Source organism: Struthio camelus, chromosome 1 (assembly GCF_040807025.1).
Source record: "Struthio camelus isolate bStrCam1 chromosome 1, bStrCam1.hap1, whole genome shotgun sequence".
NCBI classification, from domain to species: Eukaryota; Metazoa; Chordata; class Aves; order Struthioniformes; family Struthionidae; genus Struthio; species Struthio camelus.
In genome coordinates, this window is record NC_090942.1 from 171,835,930 (window position 1) to 171,863,506 (window position 27,577).

At 36.5% G+C, this 27,577-nt stretch overlaps 1 long non-coding RNA gene across 4 annotated transcripts; it reads right to left on the reverse strand.

The window, feature by feature from the left end:
• Positions 1–27,577, reverse strand: LOC138064997 (uncharacterized). Of its 4 annotated transcripts, none has more exons than XR_011138198.1 (4): positions 27,387–27,577; positions 21,321–21,407; positions 6,028–6,072; positions 1–1,620 (listed from the first exon to the last, which is right to left on the reverse strand). It is a non-coding gene; the product is annotated as an uncharacterized lncRNA (long non-coding RNA). The 4 variants fall into 4 exon arrangements; XR_011138188.1 differs by having other exon boundaries at positions 1–1,623; XR_011138189.1 differs by lacking the exons at positions 1–1,620; positions 6,028–6,072 and adding an exon at positions 7,086–10,096.

The window sequence follows — 27,577 nt, forward strand, 5'->3', positions numbered from 1 at the left end:
TACTGTATGATCAGTTAACACAGAATTGCAGTTAATATTTTATTATCTTTCAGCATTATTTTTACCTAGTATTAGCAAACTTATGTATGTAGTTTGCGTTCCTGCTTACAGATATAGACTCAGATGTTTAAACACAAAATTTAAACATGTCTGTTATTATTCTAGTTGATAGATTAAGCTACATGCGGTCTTTTTTATTCATTTATTTCAAGTTAATCATGATACATCTTAGGGAAACATTTACATTGCCAGAAATGCACACCGCAAAGCTTCAGCTCTAGAAACACAGTTAACAGCTCTATACAGAAGATATAAAGTGTTTTTAAGTAAAACTTTTTGAATTATACTCTTTCTTTATTCATGTTTTCTTTCTGTAAGTTCTTAGTCATAGAAGATACTTGTGCCTGGAAGTAAGTGAACAGATAAAAAACTCTAAACTCAATGTTTTCAAGGTTATTAATAGGATTTTCAAAATATTCAAATATAATATGTACAAAGCAGGATTACCAGGCAAAATCTCTGTTATCCCTTGTAAGGACTGTTTGGTTTTTTTGTGTGAATTGTGCAAACTGGTTGTAGAGATGAAAAAGGTCAACCACTTATATCATTCTCTGATTGTACAGCAGATTATTCTGAATGGATCCTGTTTTCACTTAATGTAAAAAAACAATTCAACAAAGTTTCTCCAATTTCTGTAAGTGCACTTGAAAACAGAAACATTTTTTGAAGCTTTGATTTCCATAATAGAGTTTTTGATAAATGCTTATGTTTCTAAAGCACCCAACCCTTTTTCTCAGTTTAGAATTTTCCTGAGGGTTAACTCAAGTGAATATTTTGCTTGGTTTCTTTGTGAAAATATAAGGAAAAAGAAAGAGCCATTTTTTATATATTTCCCATAAATGTGCAAATGTCAATAAACTAAGCATTGGTGTTTTTGTCAGTGTGATATGAAATGAAGATTGGCTGTTACCGTGATTTTGAAGTTAAGTAGACGAACCAAAGGCTGATCACCCATATCACTCTGCAGCAAGCTGCAGAAGGATTAGAGGAGCAGGCTTGGCTCCATGAAAAAGCAAAAACTGAAGTAGAATTAGATTTGACCTCTTTCTTAAACGAGAGCCTGCTGTGGTTAATGTGGCTGTTACTGAATCTAATCGGTGAGTCATAGAACTGAGGACGAGCACACTGGCCTTTCACACGCTGCTTGCTGTTGTCGTGGGATCACTCATGACTGGCTGTAAGACGTCAAAAAGTGGTATCAGCAGGAAGAGTCGCTCACTGGCATCCTCCTGCTCCTTTTTCCTTTTGTCATGACTCATGGACTCCGTGGGAGCACGACAGATGAACTGACACATCCGAGAAAAAAAGATCCTAATCCAAAGCCCTCAGTTCTGTATTCCCTATTATCATGCAGCAGTGCCATGCAATGTAAGTTTTCCCACTGCTTTCAATAAGATTTTATAGAGCATAAGATCCTTCTCTCTCAAGTAGAGGAGGGAAGCATCCATTACCTAGGTAAGGGATCCAAGCAGAGTCTCCTCTTGAAATCTTCAATCCAGCTCTTCATCTGACTGTTTACTTTCTTCTCCTTATTAAATGCTGAAAAAATGTTGACTTATTCTGCTAAAGATGAATAACAAGGATAAGTAGAGTGATTAGGGCACTCTTCCCACCTTGAACAGCTTTCAACAAATGCTAGAATTGGGAAATTTGTTACTAATATGCTTCCGCCAACATTACCACTGAAAAAGTAAACTACAGAGGAGGAAAAATCTGTTGTTGTTTTACAATTTTTCTTCCATATATGAATAATAATACCATCCCACTTTTCAGCTATGTTTGCTATCAGAGGTCTTGTAATAGTTTTCCCCCAATTTGACAGAGTAGTATCAGTCAGTAATATTCTTATCTGTATTTTAAAGTGAAAAATGGTAGCATAAGGATGTAAAGAGACTTGGACAAGGTCACCCAGGAGGTCACAAGCAGATTTGAGGCTGTTATCCAGGTTACTCTGCATGTGTCTACATCAGAGTTTAGTTCAGATGAAATGTAGTCCAGTCCATGTGGCAAGACTAGAGCTCATCCTAAGTAAGCCCTCAAAACCTATATAATGTAGACATTAGGTCCTTGGCAATAACCATTTCTCTCTGCAGATTCACTAATGTTGCACTGCAGAACAAGCTAATATATATGGTGGCTCTATGCACAGAACCACAGCAAAAAAACCCACAAACCCTCCTGTATCAACATTTATGTGTACATGTACATATGAAGACACACATCTCTCCTCATGATATTCTGTATGTTATATACTAATTTTACTTCTAGTATAAGCTTCCAGTTATTTGGAATACATAATCAGATGTAATACATAATCAGATCTGATTAGCCATCTACAGCTGGAGGTCTAGAAAAGCTTGCTGTCCGGGCTCCCTATGTTAATAGTCACTTCCACAAAATGATTATCTCAGATAGGTATCCGGAACAGGGAGAGGCCCCCTGAAAAATTTTTTCCACTAACTCTGGGCAGTCTTTAGATAAAACAACTAAAATTGTAACAACTAGCTTATGAGTTGGGTTCTACCTTCTATTGAAATTGCATTCAAAGTATTTCCAGAGAGGGTTTCAATGATCAAAACATTTTCACAAACATTTTAGTGAAGGACTCCATGGGAGAATTGAGAAAATTGTTAAAACTAAGCACAGTATTCAAGAAAGGGCAGCTCTTTTCTTTATGATTTTGTTATGTTTTGTCTACTCCTTGCAATGCTTTGAACTATGTGCATAAGGATATTTCAGGCTATACATTATTTCGCTCTAAGCAATTGTTATTCAAACTGTGTAAATTTAGAATTTAAAAATTCATGCTATATTGAGTGAGTGTTCAATTAATGTCTAAGTTCCAGATTGACTTTGACAAAAGTTTTCACATACATTCGTTTTGGGTTTGTAGAAGATCTACTAATTAAAAATAAAATTAAATTAAATTAAAAAAGGACAAGTTTTAAAGGCACATCAGTATCCAGAATAATTTTTTAAAGTTATTTGGGGGGGGCGAGGAACCTTTAGGCCAAGTTTTGTTAACTTTGAAGGAGAAAGAAGCTCCTAAATTAAATTTTGAAAAAGATTATAATTGAAAAAAAAGTGTTTTTAAAACTGAAGATTAGTACATCTTTTACGTCTTACAAACATATATATCCCGAGGAATATGCTAATCATTTGAAAGTTTTAAATAGTCCTAAATGAGTGCTTTAAGATATAGTAAGAATATGCCTGTTAAAAGAATGCATGAATACAAGTGATGAGATTTTCAGATCAGCTCTGGAAAAAAAAATATTATGAAGCTAAGCTTTCATGAAAACAGCAGTTATTGAAATCCACACACAGTTAAAAAGATGTCAGTAATAGTGAGTAGCATACATTCAACTCAAAACAGACATCTGCAAAAGTTCAGGAAAATTTGTGCTAGCGGTGCTATTATTATTTATAGACAGACATAAATATGGGGACGTCCCTTTCACACCTCTATCTGTGCACTAAAAGATTTGTCAAAAGGCTGACTCTTTCGCTGAAAGATACAAATGAGCACCAGGAGAAGAGAGCTATATCATTTCCTATGAATTTGCTTTTTTCATCTTTTCGAGAAGGTTATTCTAATCAAGGGTCTGAAACAAGACTAAATGCCATCCTTCTTAGTATTTGAAACATAGGTGACAAATTTTCTGTTTAAAAGAAAACAGACAGACCATTTCAATGAGGTAGATATTCCCTGAGGGACAGGAACAGTTATCTATTAAAATAGTTGACAAAATAAAGGGTTTGTAGCCAGAAGCAAAGGCAGGCATACAGAGCGCGTAAAATATGTACTATTTTTCCTATGCACTGGAGCATTTTGACAGTGAGTAGTGACAGCACAGCTACCAGTACAGGTACGTTAGAGAGAAAGGGAAGGTTAGCAGTCTGGACTAGTTCTGTGCTCAGTTGAAAGTCATGGCTATGGTATACTTCTGTCTCCTCCTTCTTAGAATCACAGAATCAGAATAGTTGGGGTTGGAAGAAACTACTGGAGATCATCTGGTCCCCCTGCTCAACCAGAGTCAGTGATAGCAGGTTGCTCAGGGCTGTGTCCAGTTGGGTTTTGGGTATGTCCAAGGATGGAGACTCCACATTTTCTCTGGGCAACCTGTTCCAGTGTCCAATCACCCTCACAGGAAATGTGGAATTCCTCACAGGAATGTTCTCTTCTGTTCAAGTGGAATTTCCTGTCTTTGAGTTTGTACCCATTGCCTCTAAATGATCTTCACGGGTCTTCTCTGCACTTGCTCCATTATATCCATGTCTCTCCTGTACTGAGGAGCCCAGAACTGGACACTGTACTCTGGATGTGGCCTCACCAGGGCTGAGTAGAGAGGGAGGACTACCTCCCTCCACCTGCTGGCAACACTCTGCCTAATGCACCCCAGGAGACCATTGGCCCTCTTGGCCACAAGGGCACATTGCTGGCTCATCGTCAACTTGTTGTCCACCAGGTCTTTCTCTGCAAAGCTGCTCTCCAACTGGTAGGCCTGTGCATAGGTGCATTCCTCCAAAGTGTAGGACTTTGCACTTGCCTTTGTTGAACTTCCTGAGATTCCTCTCCACCCAACACTCCAGTCTGTCCAGGTCCCTCTGAATGGCAGCACAGCCCTCTGGCATATCAGCCACTCTGCCCAGTTTTGGATCATCTGCATACTTGCTGAGGGTGCACTCTGTCCCTTCATCCAAGTCACTGATGAATAAGTTAAACAAGACTGGACCCAGTACTGTCCCCTGGGGAACACCACTAGTGACTGGATGAAGGGACAGAGGGCACCCTCAGCAAGTTTGCTGATGATACAAAACTGAAAGGGGTGGCTAATACACCAGAGGGCTGTGCTGCCATTCAGAGGGACCTCAGCAGCCTGGAGAGATGGGCAAAGAGGAACCTCAGGAAGTTGCACAAAGGCAAGTGCAAGAGCCCTGCACCTGGGGAGGAATAACCCCATGCACCAGGACAGGCTCGGGGGCTGACCTGCTGGAAAGCAGCTCTGCGGAGAAGGACCTGGGAGTGCTGGTGGACAACAAGTTGACCACGAGGCAGCAGCGTGTGTCCTTGCGGCCGGGAGGGCCAATGGTGTCCTGGGGTGCAGGAGGAAGAGCACTGCCAGCGGGTCAAGGGGGGTGATCCACCCCCTCTCCTCAGCCCTGGGGAGGCCTCACCTGCAGCACTGGGTCCAGTTCGGGGCTCCCCACTACAAGAGAGACATGGAGCTAAAGGGCTATTAAGATGCTTAAGGGACCGGAGCGTGTGTCACAAGAGGAAAGGCTGAGGGAGCTGGGCCTGTTCACCCTGCCAAAGAGAAGGCTCAGGGGGGATCTGATCCATGCATGTTAGTATCTGAAGGGAGGGTGTCAAGAGGATGGGGCCAGACTCTTCTCCGTGGTGCCCAGCGACAGGACAACAGGCAACGGGCACCAACTGAAACACGTGAAGTTCCTTCTGAACATGAGGAAAAACGTCTTTCCTGTGAGGGTGACAGAGCACTGGAACAGGTTGCCCAGAGAGGTGGTGGAGTCTCCTTTGCTGGAGATATTCAAAAGCCGTGTGGACAGGGTCCTGTGCAAAGTGCTCTAGGTGGCCCTACCTGAGCAGGAGAGTGGGGCTAGATGATCTCCAGAGGTCCCTTTCAATGTCAATAGTTCTGTGATTCTGTGATTCTGTGACCATCATCCCCCGAATCATGTAGCGATTTTTGATACTGTCCAGCTCTCTCCTGGCAGTATTGTTGGTGCCCACATTGAAGAGTAGTGGGTGGTAATAGCCTGAGGCTTGCACAAGCCTCAGCAGCCTCTCCAAAATATCCTGAATTTGAGTCAAGAAGTAAACAACCCTAAAGCAGGTCAGGGCAGCGGATGGGGGCATATTATACTCTGTCCTCTGCAGCAGGGAGTCTCCCTCTATTAACAATGGCCACTTCCTTCTGGTGCTCCTGTGTGGCTGAGTCTTACCTGGCTCAGATGCTCCATTTGAGAGTATTCCCAGCCTCTCATCACCTGCAAGGGAGCAAATCTCCTGAAGCCGCAGGGTCTCAGAGAAGATTGAGTTTATCTCTTTCTCATCTTCTCCTATGCTGCAGCCTCTCTGAGTCTGCTGACTCCTCCTGCAGTTCCTAAACTTGGCCTCAGAGAGAAGCTCCAGGCACTCCCTGCAGCCCAAGAGTTTCAGAACTGTGTCCTCCTTCTAGTAAGGTTGAACTAGATAGAGCAAAATAAAATTTCTTGTCTGGCAAGAAAAATGTCGTACACATTTATTCAGAATATACTTTCATCAAGGAAGACTAGATCATTTCTGTGTATTTTTTTACTGAATATATGAAATATTTTGAAGCATATTGAACTCTTGAAGTAAATCGTTAAAGTACTTGTGATTGCCTTTGCAGAGACATCAGCAGGGTAGATGTAAACCTCATATTAAATGATATACCTACAATAAGAAGCAAATAGATTTGGAAGGATCAATTTTCCTAAACCTGAACTTGAACCTAAATTTAAACATATGCTAAGCAGTTGGGTAGCTGAAGATCTAGATTGAGGCTTGCAAACTACACACAGAAGCATAGCTCCATGGGAAAATGGAGCTTGATCTGTGTACACTTTCCAAGATTTGCATGCTACTATAAAAATGTTCCTGGCCACCAGTGCTTTATAATACCTATTAACCAGTGTCAGCCTTGCACCCCAGCTATGGACTTTATGCTACTGTAACTTTATGACCAAAGTATTATACTGTCATCTAAAATAAGACCTCTGATTCTTTAATTGAGGGTTATTAATTAGCTGTCTACAGTGGTAATCTGACTCTTGAGGCAGAGCATACTATACAGAAAAAGAGTCTATGAGAATAGGTGCCTAGATTTTTATCAGAATTTGGATTATATTGTTGACAGTTCATTTTGGACATTAGCCACGAAAAAAAAAAATCCTTTTAATTTTCCTCTCTGATTGATAGACCATAATTAAAGATTCAGTCCTGCACCCACTGAGGTCAGTGACTATCAGCAATTTCAGAGACCAGCGAATGAGGGCTTAAATTCTCTCTTGCTCCCCTGGGACAAAGTACCATATGGCAAGCTGGCTGTATTCGCTCACATTCCTATCTCGGAGAAAGGAGAAAAGCCTTGTGATCAGACACTGGTACTCTGCACCTGCTCTTTTCTTTTTCAGCGTTGCTTCAGAGTTGAAGCTGCTTTCACAAATACCGAGGGCAGAGAATGAGAGCTACAAAGAGAAATGATAGCTAGCTCTCTCTGTTGTTTCACCACTGTAATGCATATTTTATTCAGAAATGGAAAAGGAAAAATGTATGAACACCTAAGATTTCCTGAAGAATGCCAATCCGTTTTCTTTGTTTTTGCTACTAAACCTGAAATGATTGATTTTTGATATCTTTCTTTCAGATTAATGGAATGAGTTCAGAATTTGTGCTATTTCTAGTGCTGAGTGATTAGATACTTTTTAATTCTGCAGTTACTAGTGTTATCTTGCTTTGGAAAAAACATAATATTTCATGATTATGACAGTACATTTCTTTTAGTGCTTATGGGTCCATTACAAATATTTCAGTCATTATTACATCTGATGCCTCAATTTCTTCTTTGTATATAAGGAGACAATATTGCTTAGTCTTAATTTTATGAAAAGAGCAAAGGCTAATAACATTTACATGAAACATAGTCCTGTAAGATTTATTGTCTGTGGAATAATGCAAATTAGTCCTATGTTATGATTCTCTGAAATTATATTAAGGTACTTAAAACTCTCAAATTAAACAACGTAAAGTGGGATACTGATATCTGTTGCATCAGCATTGAACTTGATTGATTGATACTATTTACGTTTAGATCAGTATAACAAAAATTAAAAAAAAATAAAAGTCTAGGCCAATATATACTTCAGATTCATTACAGAGTTAAAAGAACATATTACCAAATATTATAAACATTTAGATAACTTTCATGTTGAGCTACTTATTATACTGGAAGATGGTAATTCCTCTCTTTAGTCAGACACTGCTTGTATTTTCCTTTCTCTTGTGTATTAATGAATCATATTTCCAGTGGTATAATGTGCTCTCTTTGCAGATTCTGCAACAGGATTTATGTTATGGTATATCTTCTCAGTTATTTCCCCAGGAGTTCATTTTTCTTACCTTTAAAACACTCCCCTCTTTCTTTGAGTTACTTTCCTATTATTCACACTTCTTGATCTTGTTGAGAGGTGCCAAACTGACATTCAGGAGACCAAGTTCATTTGTAGACATCAGCACATTTCTCTGGAAGCTTGGCCAGTAATTTCAACCAAGTTTCAACTGCTGAAACTTGATAAACAAATAAAAAAGCTTTTCTTCTTTTCCTCACCCATCCTTTGCTGCTTTCCATTTAGAATAAAAAATCTCCAATGTAGAAACAATTTCTAACTGTAAACATATGTTACACCATAACAGCCATACTCCGTTGGACCAGAGTTGCTGTTAGTACAAGAAATAGCTTCGAGGAACAGTATGCTAGCCCATCATTGCTTTGACCTAGAGTACCCTGATGCATCTATGAAGGAATTAACAGTTCTGTAGCTCATGGTGTCAGGACTTATTTTTTCCCTTTTTTGCCATCATCATGAATACTGTACGTGAATGTTGTGAAATATGAAAATAAACACTTTGTGAGCTAATTATAAAATTCTACATTTTAGAAAGCTCAGGCACATGTGTTTTCCTGCAGAAAATTCGTACATTAGCTAAGTACAATAACCTAGAGCAGTTTCAACTTACAAATTAAAAGACCACAGAACTAAACCTTAACAAAAGACTAACGTTTTAAAATATGCACCGACTTATTAAGAAAGTGACACAAATCACCCAAGGCGAGAAAATTCTCTGAAAATCCCAAAGGCTAAACAGTTCCGTTTAACTATATCCTCCTTTATGAGAGGTGAAAAATAAGCTTTGGCAGCTTCAGGAGGAATTGTGCTTCAGGCAGATGCAATCTTCCTCTAAGCTTTCAGTTGAGAAGAAGAAGATGCTGCTTGATTCCTGTTTTCATCTCATTTCTTCTTCGGAGATACTCCTACTCCCACCTGGAGCAATAACACTCCTAGCCTACCTGTACCACCCACCTACATTCCTTGAATTTTGTCAAATACAACATATGAACCAAATACATGAACATTTATTCTTGGTGTCTCTAACTCAAAAGTTTCAGAAAAAAGAGGGGAAAAAAAAGAGCAAGTCAGTGATATAACAAAAAATAAGTTTGTTTATTAATCTGCCATAGTTTGAATCAAAATAAGCCCTTATTATTCTGAATAATTCTTCATAAGTAGAAGCAAATATTTTATAATAATCTCATTTATAAAGGCAGTTAAACAGTATAAATTCAATTAATTATGCACATTATGATAGTGCTCTTCAGTTTTATTTGTGAACAACACCACATAGATAACAACATCTCAAAAACGCCACCATTAAAAGCCTTGAAATTTGCAATAGGTCTAGATTTATGTAGTGACTAATCTTTTCAAAAGTTAAACCCAAATTTGTTCTTTTTTTCAATAATTCACTTATTTTTCTGTTCAGGAGTTTGAGAAAATAAATATTTTATGAAATTTATTGTTACTATTATGCTATTCAAAACTCAAGTTAATATTTGAAGACCTTATGTGTCTTTTGTCCAATTGACATATCAATGTGACTCTACCATATCCCTCCTTTTTCCATCACAGTATCTGTAGTGAAATTTAGGTCAGCTGTAACAAAAAGTTTCTGCTTTCCTGAGCCATAGGATCTGTTCCTTTGTTGTGAATAATGTCATGCACCCATGGGTTGCAGAAAGAAAACCTATCTCTTTTTTTCCCCATTAGGTTTTTGTTCTGTTTTGTTCTATATGACTGTATTTCAATTTATTTTTTCCAAAACTATAACAAATCTAAACAAAGATATGCAAACTTTAATTGTAACACCACATAGTACTCCTTTCTTCTATCTTCACATTCCCTGGGTGGGTAAACTCCTCACTTAGTGCCTCTGAAATAAGAGTCAGAATCATTATTTGTTTTACTGATTAAAGACAAACTTTCAGAACCAAAAAATCATTTCTTCTCTTTTACTCCATGAAAAAATATCAAAATTAGATATGCATGTATGTCATCAGATATGCAACTGAGACACATCACTCCTTGTGAAGTGAACATATTTTGATCATAATGTATTCATAACCTCCAACAATTTCTTATAAACAACACAGAGTAAAGACATTCTGAAAAGGAAACATTTTTATATATTCTGAACTATTTTAATGAAATAATATCAATCAGAATAGTACCATAAGTATTATAATTCTATTTTATATATATATACACACATGTATACATATAATTTTGGTATTTTTAATAAAAGGTCTTAGAGAAATAAACTATCCAGTATATATCAGTTTACTTCTATACCGTACTTATACTGATATTATTTGTTAACACAGTCACCCAAGTCAGGGAAGTAAAAGTCCTTACCCATGTTACAAGGATTAGTTGAAACTTGAGGCCAGAGAGAAGGTAAAAAAAAAAAATTGCGTGTATGCAGCTTCAGCTTACATCTAGCAAAACTCTTTTCATTGCTCGAAAGAAGAAACATCGTTGGGAGAGTATATCTAATATCACCCTAGACTGGATATTACCTTTTCATTATTAGCTGCATTCACTATATTGTTAATAAAACATTGATTATTTATTTTCAGTGTTACTTATCCATTCCTACTGTGTTCAAACTGAAACGTCGTATCCAGCTCTGTGGTATGGGACAACCTGAAGTTTGAATAAGTCCCCAGCTGAAGTTTTCCTTCAGTGGTAACAGGAGGTAATCTTACACTTCACAAAACTGCCAGGTATTTGGGGGGTTTTGTCTTCAGAATGAGTCATAAACAGTAATAAATTAATTTTTGGATGCACTCATGAAATAAGTAAGAAAACATAACTTCTTTTCAGGGAAAAATAAAGTAATTATTAAAGCATCCTACATTCTGTCTAATCATGCTGATAAAGGATTTTACACTAAGCCTTATGCAAATTTATGGTGTTAAGGCATAGTACAAAGTCTCTTTGTTTGGAGCCATATTTTTTCAGTGTTCACTTCCTCATTCTATAGAAATTTAATTTTCTATTTCTAGCCTGTGTTCTTCAAAGGAAGAAGGATTGGTTCCACACCACAGGTCAAACCGATAAAGCACTTAATTTTTATGAATACACATATAAGTCAAGCTTTAAAATACTGGAATGGAGCATTTCTTAAATGGTGTCACTGGAACATTTATTACTATTCCATTTTAGCCTTTCTCCTCCTGTTCTGAACATCTGCCGCTTCATAAGCATACTAATTATTTAGCTGTCAAATTCAACTTCTCCCTGTATCTCTATAGGTGAGAAAACGTGACATGTAAGAGATAAAATGGGGGATTTTTAATATAAGATTAAAATTGTGATATCTGCATCCCGTCATGTGCAAGCAAAATCTAATTTGAGAGGAAGTCACACGTTCTCAGAAGCTCACTGTTGTGGAGAAAATGCCTCCTCTGCTGTACTTTGGCAAGGATGCACCTAAACAGTCCAAATCTTTTAGACTGAGCGCTCTTCCAAAAAGTAAGAGCTGCGGGCCCATGAGGAGGGCTTAGAATCCAGTTCTCACAAAAAATTACATGGATTACTAATCTATTTTAAAACAAAACAGACTTTACAACTCTGATTAGTTTTTCAATGAGTAACCACAGTGCTTTACTTTAGGCATGTGGTAGACTTTCAAGCTGATCTTTGAGGTACCTATCGTTATTAGGGTCTTATAAGACTGGGAAACTTTGTGCAGTGGGTGACCTGAGAGGTTTTCTAGGATTTAAGTACCTGAATTCCACCTCTATCCCAGCACAGGTACTCTGGCCCTGTGCCTTGCTTACTATCTGATAGTAATGCATCTCTTTACAGCAAATTTTGACAAGCTATTAATAATGGTGGGTTTCTCATTTCCTAGATATGCCAGTCAACGCATTAGTATGATCTGCCTAACTGCTGAATACTTATAGTTGTAACTGAAAAATCAGTGGGAGCTAAGATTTAAAGGAACGAGGTGCTACATATTGTTGATACCTAATATGTTCCAATAGCCATTGGAGCTTGTCATTTTTCAATTTGTCATTCAAAACTGGGAGATAGTTTAGCCTTAAAACTTGGTGCTTTAATTCTTCCTCTACAAAAAGAGAAAATTATTATTTTTCTAACGATAGTGTTATGACTGTGAGCTAGATAATGCTTGTAAACCATATAGTATTTTGGTGATACAGTACCCCACGATTCTATCTATCACAGGAGCCTTTGAATAATGTTCACTGAATATACTGTGAAATTTTGAATTGAACAAAGAGGAAAATAACAATGCATAGTCATAGGTGATCGTTAGATCACCATCTGTTCTCTATACTAAATTAGATTTAAAAATATGCATATAATCAGATCATTAAGCCTGTATCACATATGCACAAGCAATGTTGTCAACACTGTAGCTTCTAAATGACTTGACAATAAACTATAACAATATTAAGGTTAGTATCTGAGGTGAGAAGTTTCATGAGATACAGGGATTTGAATCATTCAACTGAGGAAGGAATTAAAACTAGGAATGGAATTCAGGTTGCAGTTAGACATGTAAATGTGAGTGTCTAAACGTAATTGCCTAATTTAGATGTCTAAATTCCCACTATAGTCAACGGAGATCAGAGGCTTAATTCATTTACCTAAGCATGGAGGTGAGACATCTGAGAGAGATGACTGCCACAAATCTGACATAAGGCCTGTTGGAAACCTGGCTGATGCTGCACTGGGAGGTCAGCCTGCACGCTCTAAGACATCTCAAATGGCACGAGACATCCATGGGTGAGCCACAGTTAAAAAATCCTATTCAATACAGACAGTAGGTTACTTATATTTACTCCAGCTACCCCAAATCTCTAAGGTAAAAAGCAAGAGTTGATCAGCTAGGCTTGTGCACCAACATGAAATAAGTCTGCTATACTATTTAATTGTTAACATATTACTTTGTATAGTTTTGGCCTGTTTAAACTCTTTCGGACAACGTCATGATGTCTGGAGTATAACATGGGCCAAGGATTTTTCTTGGTAATTGGTATGGATAAGGGCTTCTGTTTCGGGAAATGAAGACAATTCGATTGTATTGATACGAGCTCTACCATGTCAGTTAGCCCAATCGATTATGTGTACTAGTTTAGATATAACTAGTACATTCAAGTCACAATCCCTATGTGGTTCTTCACTGAAGATGCTTTTTGAAGCACCTAGCTATTTCCGTGAGCAGGAGATGAAAAATACTCAGAGGTGGGTTTTATATTCCACTCTGTACTTTCAACAGTTAAAATAAACAAAAAAGGACTCTTAGCTCCTTTGTCACAATTGAAAAAGTGTAAGTTAGCGAATATAGTCTTGGTAAAATTATATTTTGGAATGCACTGTTATTGCCAGATGAATTGATGCTAATACTATTCATATTTACTTGGCAAATATTTGCCTGACAAAAATTTTTTGAGTTCCTCAGCAGCTAGTAATTCACAAAACCAGGTGCACTGCATAAAAGATGCTTGCAATATGAAAGGAGAGAAAGGAGTCTGTTGACTCTTTCTATTTAAGCAATATCATAATTTCTTCCAAACTTCCGTGTGAACATGATACTATTAAATGCTATAAGCACTCAGAAAGAGAAGCACGAAGAAAATGTGTAAGTAAGTGGGTAAAAGAGGCTAACAGAAACATTTTGAAAATCAAAAAAAAAAAAAATACAGAAAGTTGATAAAGTTTCTCTTAAAAATTGTGTTTTAATGAAAGACTCACCGACGCAATTTGTGATCTTATAGACAGCATGGTCTTTGTATCATCTATTCCAGGAAATGCTGGATTAGTTAAAAGCACACTTTATTCTATTCAATAAGGATTAATTCAAGTCTTACAGCTTGCAACGGTATTTTCATTCAGAGAAGCTAAGGGCTATTTGTCTCGGTACCTCTCATGAAAGATGGGCATCCTTCCTACTTATGCAGATGATAAAGCTTAACACATTTTCAGTATTTCTATTTCAGAGCATAATGTATTACTGAGAAAGGTGACTAAGGAGAGACAAAATGGGAATAGGAGGTTTCTTCTGGGAAAAAATCTTATTTTTGGTAACTAGTTCAAGTCTACTTTTGGGTACCCAAAATAACATTAAAGGTTGAGAGTTGTCTAATTACATATGTGGAATTTATTAAAGAAATTTAACGTTTCCTTTTCAGCTCCCAGTGGAAAGGAATAGTATATATCTATCAGAGAAAAAAGGAGGCACATAATAGTTGAATAAAAACTGATTTTTCATTTCTGGTAGCAACTGAAAGAAAAAGATGGTTTGAGTAAAGGGCATTTTTTCTCCCCTCTCTTTATGTCTTCCTCTAAAACAGCTTAGAAAAAAAAAATCTTTACTAACAAAATACTCATCATCTATGAAATATATATTTTTTCTAAGTAGGCCAGTACAAACAAGAGAAAAACAGTGGAAATGCAAACTATTTTTCTGCAGCACTCACAGAACTGAGGTCAGAGAGGTGGTAGCAATAATGATCTTCCCATTGGCCATTAGCTCAGTGGCTTTGATAACCATGCACGAGGCAGGTGACCCGGTTCAATTATCTTTCATAAGACTTCCTCTGAGATGGTCTGAGTTTTTTGTTTTATGGGGTTTTTTTGTTTGTTTTTTTTTGTTTTGTTTTTTGAAGCTTGTCTGCATTATATAAATGATTTAGTGTTAATCAGAATTATTGTCAGCATGGTCTCCATTACAGAAGGAGCTGTTCAGAGGGTTGGCTTTGTAGTAAAATCTAATCAGGAAAGCCTAGATCAGGTTAACATTTCCCTTCTAATCCTATTGTGTTTCTCTTTTTGTCATATTGCATCCAAATTGCAGCTGAAGTTGCCTGCATTCTCCACCAGCTTATTGCATTGCAACTCATGCAATTTATGTGGACAAAGAAGTATACTTCATGTTTGAAACCAAGAGTTTACGGATAATCTAATTGAAATCTCAACAATCTAATTAGAGAATTATTCTTAGTCCAGATCTAAATATTAGAGGAAAAGAAATAATGAAAATAAAATTGCAAAAACAAATCTAAATAATAATACATTCAGAATTGTTATGCACACATTTCTAGTATCTACCCCTTCTTTCTGCTGTTATGCTCATCCATCCTTTGCCTCTCTGGGTCTTAAGGCTGATGACCTCAGTCAGGGTGAGGGTTTGTTACACTGGGTTGTCAGCATTCGGAGTCCTTTGCCAGGAAAAGTGTTATGTTAAGAGAGTTATTTTCTGCCCCTAAGTCCATCTGGGTTATTTTTACATATTTTCTGATGCTCTCTATATCTTGATTTCTTTTCTTCTTGATTTCTTTTCTTGATTGCTCCATAATTTCACACTGTATCTGCATTTACTATATATGATGGGTTTTATTAATATTGGATACTTGTTCTTTGTTCTGTTTCCCCTAAAAAGTGTTACCCAGATCCCAAGGTTGCATTCCTTTAATGACAAGTAATTGGCCATTAGTGGCTTGCTTATGGCCCTGGGGCATCCTTTATCGCGTCCAAATTTTTCAAGGCTTGTGCTGTCTTCCCAAACCTTCATTCCTATGCATTTATTTTTCATTCGAGGGTCATGAAGAGTTTATCCTGCATAGAATAACTTTTTATTACTATGGGTTAGTTATAAGCCTACAAAAAATACCGTAACAATCGTTATCTCATCACACACATGAAGCCGTGCTAAAATAAATTAGCTGATAATAACCTGGTCATTAGGCAATTGCCGTTGCAGCCAAACAAGCTAAAACAAAGTTCAAGATGAGCCCAAGGTAAACCCAGACACAGAAAGATCAATTAGTTCTAGCCCTTGCAGAACTGATACACAGACTGTGGCCTGCTACTAGCAATGGTAATAGCAGATTTACTGGGTTACAGGGTCATGGCTACCTACATCCAGACTTGTTATTCTAGTCCTTTTTCATGTATCACATGGTAATGCCAGATAGCAGGAGATGGTCTGGGGATGTTGATTATGATTTGATTGTTTCCATTCACCTTTTCTTTTTGAGTTTCTTGATTGCAGATTGGGTTTTAGATATGTTTACCGGATCCTTCGTAATGGGACATTCTCTTTGTTCACATGCTTCAATTAAATCTGGTGCTGAGACAGGGTAAGACATGCTGAGGATTTTTGAAGCACTCTGCCCATCTGTTGTAACACAGTTGTAGGCCTTTTACCAGTTTGCTTCTGGCTGGCGTATTTTATTTTTACAAATTTCCACAAAGATCTCTCATAACCTGGTAAATGCTTTTGATATTTTCTAACATAAAAGATTTTTTTTTTAGTTATAGATCTAGAATAATTCTCCTTTTACTTTTCCTTGCTTAGTTTTTTTTTTTTTTTAATTATTTTCTGATATGACACTTATCCTTTTTTTTTGATTTGTCTTCCTGATGATTTTATTTCCTGTGCTATTACTGGATTTAGATTTTAGAGATTCTCCTTTCAGTGCTTATTTTCCTCACAACCTCATTTTTTGACTTCTCCACTTCCTAATCCATGTCAATGTCCAACTGTGAAAGATACGGCTTAACTCAGGCTACCGGTGAGCAATGACCATTTTTTTCTTCAGGTCTGCTCTATGTCTCACCTTCTTTCACTTCCAACAGGGATTCAAATCTGTTCCTCAGTTCAAAATGCAATTTCTCATCATACTGTTGTTTTTATTCATTTTCCTATTGGTTTCTTTGCTGCTTTCTGTTTTAAGTTCAGTCTTTTTTAGCTTTAGTTTTAATTTAGCAATTCCAAGGCTGTGAAAACTGCTGATAGAAGTTGCTGAGTATACTGCTGCAATTTGGATACATGACGTGATATTTAAACTGATACAGATATAATGAATCTGTGCTGTCATTGTGTTATTGTTGTCATTACTGGTTTTGATTTTATTTTGTCAGCTGGTAGACTCTATGTTTCTTTATATGTGACTGCATGAAGGAGCAGGATATTTGCAAACTCAGTCAAAAGCATGGAGAAAAATTCTGTGAATCATTGCTCATTGTTTTAGATATTGATTCCTCCCAGAGGTTAGTTATGCTGTGGAGGAAAGAGTGATAGAACCAGTGTTCCAGTTCCACCTAAGTTTACTTCTGGCAGTTGCCAGCAGCAAGTGCCTGGTAAAGAGTAGAAGATCAAGTGAACCCAGAGTAATACGACTGAAGAATATTTCTCTAGCTTCCAACAGTTTGAACAATTTGAACCTCTTAAATCAGAAATTGTTTTTCTGCCTATCCCAGTAAGCAGCCAAAGATAAAGAAATGCTATCAAGAAAAAAGCAACATAATTTTGTTTTTCACAGTGTGATGGAATATTCTGCTTTTTAGCATGTATACGCAACTGTTTTCTCAGTATACCTCTCAGCTCTTCAGATGATTTAGCATTCCTGTCCACACCTCAGCCCACTTATGCCTCTTCTCCCTATCCGGCTATCTTAATATTTTACTTACGATCATCAGGAACAGGTAAATGCTTCAGATACACATTAAAATAAAAGTGCATAACAGAGCTTCCCTTTATATTTACGCAGGATAGTAGAAGTCAAGGCTAAAAGGGGTTTTTTCAGTCAGTAGTCACAACCCAAGAAATAAACTGGTTATGTTTGTAGTTATATGAAACAACTGCATTTATAATGGCTTTTATAATGGCTTGGCTACAAAAGCATCCAATAATATGCATGGTAAATACAGTATTAGCAGTAATGTTATGGGAAAAAGTGAACAAAATGTTACTGCTAGATAAATATAGCTTTCACAAGTAAAATCAGGCTTTCCCATTATCCTAAATGTTGTGTTCTGCCAAGTAGGATATCTCTTGACATTGCCTCTTATTTGTAATCAAGGCCTTTGAGTGACTTCCAAGTCCATTTGGATATGCATCTGTCACCAGGTATCAACAAAATTACTTATAGAAGAAATTTTTTGTTTTGTTGTTTTCCAAATTGGAGCTGCTAATTTTGATATGAAACTTCTGACACAGTCTAAAATAATGTCTGACTGAGGTATTACATTATGATATTCAAACAAATGGGAGGAGACAAAAAACCTAAAAACGCAGTAGCTGAATGATAGACAGTATTTGGAGAAACAGAAGGAGATTATGGCATTTAAAGTACCTTATAATTATATCAAAGACTATTATACTTTTTTTTTTTTTTAATTCTAACAAGCACAGTGTCATGAATACAAAGAAAAAGTAATCTGCTAAGCATAATCTGTAATGTGTTTATTTGCATCTGAGCCTCAAATAATTTGAAATTAAAAAAAAAAAAAAAAGGAGAGAGAGAGAAGAGAGATATACAGTGTCATCAGGGACCAATGGCTGATATTCTGTCCAAGTGCAATGGCTGGCACTGCTGGGTCACAATAGCTCTCAGCAGACAGCAGTTAAATAAATACTTCTGTTTCTAAAATTCATTTTATTTTCCCGTTAGTTGCTTGGTCAAGGGCTCTAGCTTTCAAGCCTCTGGGAACACAAAGTATTTTACCTATTTGCAGCCCTGATCACATACTGCCTATTCATATTCTTTCACCATAACCTGTGTGGTACATTAAGGATGATTGCAGGAAGTGAAAGCCTGAGGTAGCAGCCGTCTTGACAATCACAATAATAGCTGTAAGGGTGGATGGCTTCATAAAAGAAACTGCTGAACTTGCATGCAGTTCAGCAAAACAATTCTTTTGGCAAAGACATATTTTAAACTGAGAAATTTCATCTACCAGGAAGGGTCAAGAACTGTCTACTTTTAGTTTCTGGCATCACTGATGATGTCATAGATGCCAATCAGACACTCATCATTTCAGATTAACAATGGAAATAGTCACACCACACAGCGCCAGAACTGCTGGGCGAGCATCTGAAGCCCCTGTGATACCATTAGTGAAGAATACAGAAATCTGATTCGTATCTCAGTTGGCCTGCCTTAGGCTGTGGAGAATTAACCACACTGAGGTTCTCACATACAGAACAGTAAAAAGTAATTAAAACCCATAACATGAGTAAATGAGGGTGCAATACACGTAGACATGCCTGCCAGAGCTATTCATCAAAATTCCCTTTATAATCAATGAGAGAAAAACGGGGACTTTGAGGATGTGATTCATGTAATCCTAAAATAGATTTGTAAAATAGTTTGAATTAGGTTCTAGAATCTTTTTTTTTTTTTTTTTTCCCTGATGACAAAGGAAGCCTGGCTGGCCAAATCTGGGGCACACACTTGTGCAATATATAGCATTAGGAGACATGAATGCCACTCTAAATGCCTGAAATTATAAAAGTTGTTTAAAATATGCAGCTCTAAAACCATGGAAAATCAGAAAATAAAGTTGTAGTCTTGCAGACTGTTCACTGTGTTGCCTGCATGCATCTGCAGTTCCCAAAGCTCACATTATAAGAGAATGTAACCCCTCAAACACAGTTAACACCCTTATTTTCCTATCCATACAGCCTAAATGCTTCATGGTTTTCATCTGTAATATCTCTTGCTTATAAGTGTGTTCAGTTTATTTTATTGCATGTATTTGCCAAAACTACTTTCAGTCTGTGATCACAGTCAAAATTCATCCAACAGTTTGAATGAAAAGCTTATTAAACTCTGATCATTTGTTAAGCTGTTATTAGTAGTCACTTTTCTTTCTTCATTCAAATTAATAAAATTTGAACTATTTTCTCTTTACACTGTTACTAAAAAAAAAAAGATCATTAATGAATTCATCAGTTAGTTCCATGAATAACTAACTTCAGGTGTAGTGATACCCTTATTAAATAGAAGATAAATTGGAATAATTTGGTACTATTGATAACTCAGCCTAGCATAATTAGTTTATTTCTTCAAAGATTTCTGAGAAATTGTCAGTCCTGATGCATAGTAAATATTTTCTTTGAAATATTTTGCATCCTGCTCAAAATGTACACGTATGTGATTCAACAATGTGTGTAGCCTCACTTAATGCTACAGGACATTAATTAGTTGCTCATGGTTATGTTGTGTTTATGCAGTTGCCTGGATTAGTGCTGAAGAACGTTAACTTGGATGCTTATTTAAGTATTACAGAGCTAGATACCGTCATAAAAAATTGTCATTTGAATTCCAAAAGTGGGTTTATTTGCACTAGTGCTTTAGTTTGGATCTCCACTTGCCACACTGCGGTAACATATTATTGTTCCTGCAGATGAAACCGAACTGAAAGGTGCACTCCAGGAGCGTGTCTAATGCACTAACAGGCTTTTGACCAAAGAACCACACTGGGGCTAGCCTGACATAAACACCCTTGAAACTCACAGAGAGAGCACCTCATGTTCCCACCACAAACTGTTTTGGTCTATGAAGCCATTGCTACTGCACAATGTGACTTGTTAGTGTAAATATAGCTTCAGAGCACCAAACTCAATTTCCTGGGCACCTTATTTGGTTATTAGAGAGTTAAAAGCCTCCAAAAAGTGATGCAAAAAGCCCAGATGTTTAGCAGTTTGACTTTAGAGCTCAGGTGCCTAGCTGACAGTGACGCTTCTGTCCATAAAACGTCCTTTCTTTTTGGGAAGTTTATTTAGAATAAGATTAGTTATTTTTAAAACATAACTAGAGAGAAAATCCTCTAATTAAAATGCTTATCCACATGTAGTGCATGCTTATAATGTTGTCAGTGTCTGTCATTTGCATACACTTACTAAAGCACTTGCTTAGCTGATTATTTTGGATCCTAGACTGACAGGATTCATACTTAAATTTGTCATTTTGTGGGAAAATATTTGGGAGAAAGTGAAGAACAAGGAGTTGGGGAAAAATTGAACTCCTTACCCTTTGAGCTGCCTTGTAGTAAATAATTCAGAAAACACAAGGCCAGAGAAACAGCATGAGTCCGTACTGCAGTGATTAATGCCCTCAGCTGAAGACAGTATCTCAGCTTCTGGTTCCTGTTTCCAGGACTGCTTATGCATTTTACATTAAAGATTAATCGTCTCAAAAATCCAAGCACCTCCCCACCATCACCAGCAAAGAAAAAAAGAAACAAACAAACAAAAAAAAAAAAACTCCCAAAACCCCAGAATTTATGAGCATGGAAAGAAATTCTGCTTTCAGCATGAGTTTTAGAGCCCTCACCAGACAGATGGGTAGTATGAATATGCTGAAGGGACTCTGCAGTTCAGTTCTCAAACTTTCTGGTCAAGGCCTCTTCAAGGCTGTTATCTGAAAGATAGGTAGCAACATCGTGTGATCTGTTCTTTCAAAGAAAAACAGTTTGTGTAAAAGTGCAAAAGAACATTCTGTGCTCTGGATCTTAAAAAGATGAAGATATATTCTTGCAAACCTGATTCAGGTGCTAAATGTCTAGAAAGAGATGGAGTTCAGACACTCTTTGGAGCCCATGTCTGCTAATAACTAAACTGAGGCAGCTTTTTGACTGTCTGAGGCAGCGATAAGTCCTCAAACACTATGAATGGCAAACATTACTTTTGTATTTCGCTTTGAGGAATAGCCTTTAAAATATCAGGGATGTAACATCGTGTTTTTAGGTGCCCATCTGTTGTTGATATTTCACAAAGAAAGAACTGGAGCTGAACTATCCAGTTGGAAAGACAAGTTACTACTTCAGCTAATATAAGGTCGGTCATGAGCCCCAGGTTTGAAATGCAGCCAGAGAAGTTTTGGACCTTCTGCAAAATGCTCTACAGGCATATCCCAAATGTTTTATAGGATCTAACAGTAAATTGCTGCATATATAGGGTTGTGTGTGTGTTTGTGTGCGCGTGTGTGTGTAAGGAGGAAATTTTCTGTTGGGCTTGGAAATGGCTAGATAGGGCCTTAGACCTTGACACAATAAGATGTAATCGCCATGTTCTTTCATAGTAACTTGATGGGGGATTTTATTATTCTTTTTTTTTCTTCCAGGTGATTTTTATGGTTATATTCAGATGGCATTTATTACATAAGTCCAATCTTTTGAGTGAGGAAATAAGGTATCACCATGCCTTTGCATTCAAGCCACATTTATTCAGTCAAAAGTTTCCAAAACGAGTATTTTTTTTAAATATGGTATTTGTTACCTTAGAATCCATGCATATCCAAGAAAAAAGAGTTATTATAAAAATTAGTTTTATTGAATCTTAATTCTAAAAAAACCCTTAAACTCTATTTAAAAAAAAAAAAGTTCAAAGAGAAACATTGAAAGTTAAGGCATGTGCGGGAGTATACAAAACCCTTCTAATGATAGAATAGAAATAAATACAGACTTCTAAATATAGTTTCCAAATTATTTTCACTCGAACCTGGGGAAAACCTCTACATAATATGGTTTTCTTTATTTCGTAAGCACAAAATAGATACGGCAAGTAGCAGCAAAACTGCCTAGGAACACAAAAAAATACAAAAAATAACAAAAACATAAATGAAGAACGTAATAACGTTTCTGTAGTCTCAAAGCTACATAAGCTTCATCTGGAGAATCCCACATCATTTCCAGCAGTTATGGCTACCATATGCCTAAGTCATTCAGATGTATAAAACTCAAGACTTTTTTTTCCTAATATGAAACTAATGAAAAAGTAAGAAGATAAACAAAGCCTAGAACTTCTCTTTTCTAGAAAAATCTGAAGCTTTACAAGGAGGCAGCTTCACCATATGATTAGAATAAATATTAAAGTAAAAAGGTGGAATTGAAAAGGGGGAGCTCCTATAAAACCAATTATCTACTTGGAAATGCCTGATCGATCTCGGATCATTACAGAAATTCTGACTTTTTGATACAGATTTTACTAAGAATTTGCATAGCAACAGAAGGTCATGATTTTGTTATGCCTTCTCTTGATGAGTAACACAATTCCATAACATATGTTAGAGTTAACTACTTAAAATTAACCTTTATGTTTAAACAAGAGAAGGAAATTTTTTCAGGTATGCAGCAATTTGGAAGTAGTAACACATTTGCTCTGAAGAGACTTTGAAAGTTTTCTAAATCTCTTCATTGCAGGCAGTAAAATGTTTTCCAGGTGAAAAGCAGTTTCTGAAGTTATAAATTGCCTAATGAATTTCATAGGAACCAATACAGTATTTTTGCCCTTCTGCATTGATTGTACATCATAACTCTATGTAAGACTGCATCCCTCAACTTAAATGCGAAAGTGAGCCATATTGTACCATAATGGTCAGTTACATTCTGAAGAGTTTAAACATTTATTTCACCTTAATTTTAAACTTTAGAGAGATTACATAAAGAGAATGCCAGTAATTTGGGCAAAGCATACTCCTTCTGCAATATTTAAAGTTTTTCTTAAACATCTAGTGGTATCCTATCCTATCAGATTGTTTCCACTAATATAAATCTCTCTAATTTAAATCTTATGTAATAAGTCAGGAAAGAGCAGAGGACAGCAGTTTGGAATAACTTTTTTTTGTGAGGTCTGTTTACCTTCTGTTATTATTTCTCCTCAGATGTTTTGAAAATGTTGGAACTAATGGTAGCAGTTTCAGCTCAAAAGGCATCCATTAACTAAGTTTTAGTCCTTCATGAAAAAATTATTTATTGTAAGTTCTGTAAGCTGTTATTTTGTCTAAAAGTCATTTTAAAAAGGGGAGCAAATAGCAGACAAAATAAAAATACAGATAGATGTCTAATGCATTTTACCTCAATAATAGAAAGAAAGAATAATATTATTTTTGAAGAATGGATGTCTCTGTTTAAAGTAGTCTGCTACAAGTAATGGAAGTTGTCTGAATTCTCTTCAGAAATCAGACGCAAGCCATTTTTGGATTGCAGCTTTTTCTCTTCAATGCTATCCAAACATGGTAAAAGAAGCACAAAGCTAGGTACAGTGGATATATATGACTGTGGTTAGTTTGCTTCAAGGAATGTCTATTGAAGCTAAGCGAAGAGCCCTAGCCAGCTTCAATCTTAAATTATCTTCTGTCAAAAACAATGTTGTTCCCTCAAGCCCCCTTTAAATGAATATACATTATTAATTCATACTTTTTTTCCCTCTTAACATGATATTCACTTATCTATGTCACTTTCGATATCCAAGACAGTGAGAAAAAAGGAAAGATCCTTAATATAATCCACAATTTAAAAGACATATCTGTGTATCTCCCAAATATCTTACAGATTGTTTTCTTCCGTTTTGCTTTCTCAGTTTCAACATCTTTCTGAGTCAGAACAAACAAAATTCCATTATGGTTCACAAAAATAGACCAATATCCCTAAGCATAATTCTTTATTACCTATAATACCCATAACATCTTGTAATAAACAGGTAAAGTAGGAGATATTACAGTTTCACATTCCTGTATTTTGCTAGACACCTGATCTGATAATTGCAAAGATATTACTCCAATTCTAAAACAATATTTTCCTTATCATCCAATCATATAATGCAAAATTACTGTGTTTTCCCCAATTCTGCAGGTGTGTAATATCATATAAAGCTAGAATTTAATAAACTGTTTACAAGCATACATATCGAACTATCAAAAGTGATATGGGAAAATGTGACTTCACATTGTTTACCACTAAGTCCCTCTATAACAGGTTTACCTAAGACAAATCCAGAGCAAGAGAGATCTACAATTAAAAAGTCAGAATGGGCAACCATTGATGACCTTGGTCATTGATATTCTTCTGTTTAGTAATGAACATCTCCTATCTTGTCCCCTGTGTTGATGTATTTATCCACTTGCTTTTCCATGTAAACTACCTTGTTTCTTCTCTTTATCCAGTACCAGCCTATCTGTCCTTTCCAAAATACTTCTCACTTTTGGTCTGGGAAAACTCTCTGCATCTCTGATCTTTGAAACAATTCCACAAACCTTATAACACTATTTTAAAACCGTTATGAATACTTTCCTTTTTAATGCTTAATTATTTTTGATATTCTTTTCCCCTTTATTCTGCTACAGTTAAAAAAGTAAAACCATTAAAGTGCTAGCCAATATACAATTTGCAGGGAAGAAGTTGTATCCAAACAACTGGAATGTACCGATGATTTCGAGGGAAATCACTGAAAAATTCCTATAGACTCAAAGGAGCTAGCACTTTATCCAAGATATGGAGCACTTTTAAGTTATTCAAATAGGCCAGCTTTTCTCTGGATACTGAGAAATATGCTTGCTAGGTGATCCACTCACAGAGTAACCCACATCACTGTCTCTTTCCAGGGACAGGTATATAAAGCCTGCCTTCCTCTAACTATTGCATTATAGGAAACAGCTTGGAGGTTTTACTGTGATCAATTTCACAAGCAGTATATCATATATAAAAATGGAACCTATTTCATGAAGTTATCCAAGAACTTAATAAATTTCTAACAGCATTTTGCTGAGTGTCAGCATACTATTCCCCTGGTTGTATGCAATATTCAAGTTGGGTGTGTCTCTCATTACTAATTATTTAAGCTGAAATCAATAAGAACCCCCTCCTTTTTCTTTTCACTCAATGTATCCTGTAGAGTATGGAAAATGGAAATTTCCAAAAATGGAAATTTTTATTGCTTGCATTTGAACTTGAACTCCCACTTTGCTTCTGGCTGCAAATCTGAAAGAAGACCAGTTTCTCTAAACTTTATTTCCTATCTATCAGCCCTATACAGAGAGCTGGGCTACTGCAGAACATCTCAAAAAGTCACTAGACATACATACATTATGACATCTGAATTGAACCTATATTGAGGTACAGGGTTAAGTTTTCACAGGCATTTTCAGTGGACGTCCTCTTTAAATTACAGTAATGTCTACAGGGCTTCCTCCCCTCCCACCTTTAATTCAAAAACCCTATAGATCAGTCTGCACATAAATAAGAATGTCTTCAGCCTATCTAAAATTTTAGTTCAGCTCTTATGTTTCTATTCCCCCTCCCGGAATAATGATGTTCAAAACCAGAAATTAGCATACCGCATCATTCTGTGTAGAGGTAAAAAACAACCAGATCTGAGTCTTATGCAAGAATGTTTGCTGATTTTATGCTTTAATTCAGATAAAATCAGTCCCAGATGCCAAACATCTTTATATAAGTTTACAGTTGGTGTCTTTTGCCAGTGAGTTAGGTGGAACTTGCTGCTTCTGGGTGCCTCTAAAACTCAATGGAGACACCTGAACAAGCAGTATATCAAAGAACTTACAAGCAGTGAGGACTGTTTTGTTGCAGAGGTTCCTCACAAAACTTTATTAATAAAGGAATATGTGTGTGGGATATAAGCTGCAACTCATAGGAATTCAACTTGTTCAAGTATACACTTTTCAGAAAGTATATTTCAGAAAAAAAAGTGCATGTTTGTGCATTTTTTTCAGGTTCACTTACTGGTCTTCCTATTTACGAATATATGTTCTACTTTCTATGATACTTTCATCCAGGTATACTTTGTATAATAAACATTAATTACAAAGACACTATGTCTTTTGATATAAAACTGTAAATCTCTTAATAGCACAACATAGTTATGCATGAATTATAGAACATTTCACCTGGATTTGTTCCATATGTTCAACAAGTACTATCTTTCCTTTTTATTTACAATAGTCTGTAGATAAATAGATTTTTAAAAAATCAATTTTGATTCTTATCAAAGGTTATTGCAGGTTGGATGAACATCTAATCAACTTGCAATCATAGTCATATAAATTCAAAGTCATTTGTATACCCTGAAATGTATAAAACCAATTGACACACCTTACAGATCCCCAATCTGCTCAAGTTCTTATGGAGGCCATGTGGGATGCCTTTAAGGCACTCAAATGTTGATAAATGTTAGTATGTGGGCATCTGAATTGAGCCTTTAGTTCAGTACAAAGATAGCATAGTAGCAAAATATAGATGGAATTGAAATCACAGATTGGAGACCTAAATTTAGAGGAGGTATTCAATCTCAGAAAGAAAAAGAAAAAGAAAGAAAAAGAAAAAGAAAAAGAAAAAGAAAAAGAAAAAGAAAAAGAAAAAGAAAAAGAAAAAGAAAAAGAAAAAGAAAAAGTTGTATAGGTCATCAAGGTGCCTAAGTACCTGTTATAGCCACTGGAGAGCTATTTAGTAGAGTTAATGGGGTCTATAGAGCCATTTAGTTCACTCTTAAAAAGACCCCTAGAACTCAAATCAGTTTCCTAAATGAAGGTGTCTGATACCGTTTGAGATGCCCTGGAGTAGCTGACACTTCTGTATAGGACAGGCAGATACAATGCAAGACTTACCCATGCCTCCTGCCCTTCTGGAGAAGCAGCTGTGAGTCCGGTCTGATACCCAAGGACTTGTCAAATGTCAACAGATGCCTGTGTTGAGGGAACTGAATTCAACTCTGAGGAGCTAAATATCTTCTTAACATACTAAGAACCCTAGTCCTGAAACCAAGTAGACTATTGAGTCAACAAAAAAGACAGCTGTG